At 45.6% G+C, this 5,463-nt stretch overlaps 1 pseudogene; it reads left to right on the top strand.

Annotated features, from left to right (window-relative positions):
* The first annotated feature begins 421 nt into the window (after positions 1 to 421).
* The window catches only part of LOC118377021 (extracellular calcium-sensing receptor-like), a 21,166-nt pseudogene continuing 16,124 nt past the window's right edge, over positions 422 to 5,463 (top strand).

Raw genomic sequence — 5,463 nt, 5'->3', positions numbered from 1 at the left:
CATACATAAAAACATGTTAAGGCATGACAGATATCATTTTATAATTTTCTATTTGAAATAAAATGTAATTCCTCTATTTTTTTTATGTATGTTTTTAAATTGGCATACAAAAAAAAACATTTGGGAAAGCATGACAGATATAATGTTTTATATTCACAATGTCAGAAGCCTGCAATTATCTATTGCTATTATCTATTATTATCTATTCACTGCTTGCTCATAATAGCAGCGTAACCCAGCCTCTGTCACTATCCCACCTCCCTCTCTCATCCTGTACCCCGGGGACACAGTAAACACTAGAACCACATCCCACTCGTTGAGAGGGAGTGTATGGGCAGTTCCAGCGTCTTACGGGGCACTTTCACCTCTATAAAAGAGGAACCCTTCTGTCTGCCCTCCCAGACACAGCTGCCCTGCTGAAGGCTGGCATGGCACTTAGTACAGGAGTGGTTCTCCGGCTGCTGGTGGTGGTGATGAGGGGTATAGCTGCTCCAGCCCCAATCTGCTCTCTGCTGGGCCAACCCGCTCTGCCTCTCCTGTCTGCCGAGGGGGACATCAACATTGGGGCAGTGTTCGGTATACATAGGAATGCCCTCTTCAAGGTCCATTCGTTCACCTCCAGACCAGAGAAAACACCCTGTATCAGGTATGTGTTGAAAAACAACTGTCTGTGGGAACTTTTAGCATTTGGGGAATATTTACACATTTTTTCTGTGATACTAAACACAATTATCAACTCATCTCAACCGAGTATATCAGTTTTGCTGGCATATGCGATACCTGGCTTCAACTAACTTATTTTTTCGTTTTGTTATCACTGTCCAGTTTCAACCCACGTGAGTTCCAGTTTGCACAGACCCTGATCTTTGCCCTGGAGGAGATCAACAACAGCAGTGATCTGCTCCCAGGGCTATCTCTGGGTTACCAGGTCTATGACTCCTGTAGCTATGCCCCCCTGGCCATCCACTCAGCCCTGGCCCTGATGAACAGCCCTGGGCCTGAGGACAGCCTGGGAGACTCCTCCTCCTGTTCCAGATCTCCAGCCGTGTTGGGTATTGTAGGGGAGTCAAGCTCCACATCCACCATCGGAATATCATCCCTGGTCGGACCATTCAGCATCCCTGTGGTGAGACACCTTCTGGTTGTGGCTCTTTAGAGGTAGTTTCATCAATGTCAGCTATGTATGAAAGATCAATTCAAATCTTCCCGTTTCTTCCACACAGATCAGCCACTTTGCCACCTGTGCTTGTCTGAGTAATAGAAAGAAGTTCCCCTCCTTCTTCAGAACCATCCCCAGTGACTTCTACCAGAGCAGAGCCCTGGCAAAGCTGGTCAAACACTTTGGATGGAACTGGGTGGGAGTGGTGAACAGCAACAATGACTATGGAAACAACGGCATGGCCACATTCATGGAGGCAGCGTGGCATGAAGGGGTCTGTGTAGAGTACCAAGAGTCCATCCACCGCACAGACCCCAGAGAGAAGCTCCTGGAAGTCGGCAAGGTCATCCGGAGGGCCACAGCCAGGGTTGTGGTATTGTTCTTGACCTTGGGGGAACTCATCCCCCTGATGAATGAGATGGCCCTGGAGGGAGACCCAGGGCTTCAGTGGGTGGGCAGCGAGTCCTGGATCACAGCCAGACTGCTGGCGGATAACAAGGCCTACGGCTACCTGAGGGGAGCGGTTGGCTTTGCCATCAGGAATGCCAGGCTGGATGGTCTAGAGGGGTTCCTAGACAAGGTGCACCCCTCCCAGGCGCCAGACAACACCCTGCTCAGGGAGTTCTGGGAGACTGTGTTCCAGTGCTCCTTCGAGGGGGGCAGCAGCACTCTGTGCACAGGAAAAGAGAGCTTAGCAAAGCTGAAGAACCAATACACTGACGTGTCAGAGCTGAGAATATCCAGTAAAGTGTACACAGCTGTATATGCCATTGCACACGCTCTGCACAACCTACTGACAGACTTAAAGAATGACACAGACAGTGGCAAAAGACCAGTCTACACACCACAGCAGGTGAGCAAGCTCCAGATACAACAAAACATAAATAACATATCATATGAATCATCCCATTCTCTGTCTGTCTGTCTGTCTGTCTGTCTGTCTGTCTGTCTGTCTGTCTGTCTGTCTGTCTGTCTGTCTGTCTGTCTGTCTGTCTGGCTGGCTGGCTGGCTGGCTGGCTGGCTGGCTGGCTGTCTGTCTGGCTGGCTGGCTGGCTGGCTGGCTCGCTGTCTGGCTGGCTGTCTGGCTGGCTGTCTGGCTGGCTTTCTGGCTGTCTGGCTGTGTTGTTGAGCAGGTGCTACAGTACCTAAAGGAGGTGAGGTTTAGAGTAAAGACAGGAGAGGAGATCTGGTTTGATGATAACGGAGATGTGGTGGCGTGCTACGACCTAGTGAACTGGCAGCAGGAGGAGGATGGGACCCTGCAGTTCCATGTTGTGGGGCTGTATGATTCCTCGATGCCCCTGAACAGCGCATTACCTTCAACAAGGGAAAACTGGTCTGGGTCGGGGGCAAGGCAGAGGTAGGACTAAATACATGTTGACTATGTTGCAAAAGCATTACACATGCATACCTCAAACCACTGCAAATGTAAAACATGCATTCTATAATGTATATATAATCCACATAGTCTATCTCAATTTTCTTCTTTTGCATTGGTAATATAACTTCCATAAGTAGTGACATTAAAACATTTCTGCACGTTTATTTATATAAAATACACCAATATTCAGACATGTTGTATTTCTCTACAGGCACCTGCAGCAGTGTGCAGTGAGAGCTGTCCCACAGGCACTCGTAAGGCTGTACAGAAAGGAAAACCTGTATGCTGTTATGACTGTGTACCATGTGCGGAGGGAGAGATCAGTAATATCACAGGTAATATATAATGCATTTAGGGCTACCTTCAATACTTTCAAGCTCTGTCACTGCCCAACAAGACTAATAGATATAAAAAAACACATGACACAGTGACACACAGATTTATGGAATAAAATGACTTTTTAATAATTTTACAGATTCTAACGGCTGCTATCGATGTGACTTGGAGTATTGGTCAAATGAAAAAAGGAACCGCTGTGTGTTGAAACCAGTTGAATTCCTCTCCTATGAAGAAATGATGGGCACAGTTCTGGTGTTTTTCTCCTTACTGGGGTCCGGTGTTACTACTCTGGTAGCTGTTGTGTTTTCAATTCATAAGGACACTCCCATCGTCAGGGCCAACAACTCTGAGCTGAGCTTCCTGCTGCTCTTCTCCTTGACTCTGTGTTTTCTGTGTTCTCTTACTTTCATTGGCCGGCCCTCTGAGTGGTCCTGTATGCTGCGCCACACAGCGTTTGGGATCACCTTCGTCCTCTGCATGTCTTGTGTTCTGGGAAAACAATAGTGGTGTTGATGGCCTTCAGGGCTACACTTCCAGCCAGTAATATCATGAAATGGTTTGGTCCTCCACAGCAGAGACTCAGTGTTCTGGCTTTCACTCTCATACAGGTCCTGATCTGTGTACTTTGGTTAACAGTCTCCCCTCCTTTCCCCTACAAGAACATGAAGACTTATAAGGAAAAGGTCATTCTAGAGTGTGATGTGGGTTCAGCTATTGGTTTCTGGGCTGTGTTGGGGTATATAGGACTCCTGGCTCTCTTGTGCTTTGTGCTGGCTTTTCTGGCTCGAAAGCTGCCTGATAACTTCAATGAGGCCAAATTCATCACCTTTAGCATGCTCATATTCTGTGCAGTCTGGATCACCTTTATCCCAGCTTATGTCAGCTCTCCTGGGAAGTTCACTGTAGCTGTGGAGATATTTGCTATTCTGGCCTCCAGTTTTGGTTTACTTTTCTGCATTTTTGCTCCTAAATGTTTCATTATATTGCTGAGGCCAGAGCAAAACACCAAGAAACATATGATGGGAAGACATCCAATGATATACGATATTAAAGAAACATATTTTGGGAAAGGCGTCAACCAAAGCCCTTCAGGATGAATAGTGACCATTGGCCTATTCAAACTCTTTCTATAATAAACACAGACACATCGTATCTAAGTCAGTCATGGGTTAAATTCATCCACAGACACATCATATCTAAGTCAGTCATGGGTTAACCTCATCCACAGACACATCGTATCTAAGTCAGTCATGGGTTAAATTCATCCCCAGACACATCATATCTAAGTCAGTCATGGGTTAACCTCATCCACAGACACATCATATCTAAGTCAGTCATGGGTTAACCTCATCCACAGACACATCATATCTAAGTCAATCATGGGTTAAATTCATCCCCAGACACATCATATCTAAGTCAGTAATGGGTTAAACTCATCCACAGACTCAATTGATACCAAAAAATAGAGCCTGGAAACACTGTGCAATGAAGTCTTAGTTGAAAGGGGATAGTAGGGTTCAAATCAAGGCAGGATAGAAATGAGAGCCTGCTACAGTTTGACTATGAAAACTGCAGAAAACCTCACAATGATCATATGACTTTTAGGAAGCACAAACTGATTCTGAGTTTGGGCATATTTCTTATTTAATTTATTTCACCTTTATTTAACCAGGTAGGCTAGTTGAGATGAAGTGCTCATTTACAAATGCAACCTGGCCAAGATAAAGCAAAGCAGTGCGACACAAACAACAACACAGAGTTACACATGGAACAAACAAACATGGAGTCAATAATACAATACAGTGTGTGCAAATGAGGTAGGATGAGGGAGGTAAGACAATAAATAGGCCATAGTAGATACATAATTACAATATAGAATTTAAACACTGGCGTGATAAGATGTGCAGAAGATGAGTGTGCAAGTAGAGATACTGGGGTACTAAAGGAGCAAAATAAGACATTTGCATGTGAGAGATAGACGTGAACTCACTTCCTTGTTTAGCCTAATTCGTTTGCAGAGGGCAGGTTCTAAGGGTTTTGTTGGACGGTGAAGGATTGAGATATCAGCCAATGTAAATCTGCTCCTGCCATGGACTCCATTCCGGCCACTGACAGCCTGCTGTGCTTCCACAGGCCCCCTCAGTGACCCCCCTCAGTGACCCCCTCAGTGACCCCCTCAGTGACTGCTGCTGTCCAGTCCAGGTTCAGATCAGGAGCCCACACACAAGCCCCTTACTGAGCCTCTGTCTCACAGGCCTGCTCTGGACAAGCATGGTCTACTATCTCATCAAAAACAACATTGACTTCTTAAACCTCTCCTCATAGGCCTGTGGGCCACAACCCAATGTGTGTTAATATACACCAATAGCATTTGGCATTCATACCCCCATCAACACATAGCAAGGCCTCAGTGAAATGTGTTATAAAGAATATATGTGTATTTCCATGTATGGTGTAATGTATTGGCTACCCTTCATGTAATATTACAGTGGTTGTAATAAACAATTCAGCTGTCTAATATCTCTAGATCTCCAGTCTTACTTGAATTTTCACAACGCTAGAGAAAGACACAAATAAATGAAAA

This window comes from Oncorhynchus keta, chromosome 18, assembly GCF_023373465.1.
Source record: "Oncorhynchus keta strain PuntledgeMale-10-30-2019 chromosome 18, Oket_V2, whole genome shotgun sequence".
Lineage (NCBI taxonomy): Eukaryota > Metazoa > Chordata > Actinopteri > Salmoniformes > Salmonidae > Oncorhynchus > Oncorhynchus keta.
The sequence above is the reverse complement of the archived record's forward strand: the minus strand, read 5'-3'. Positions and strand labels throughout refer to the sequence as shown.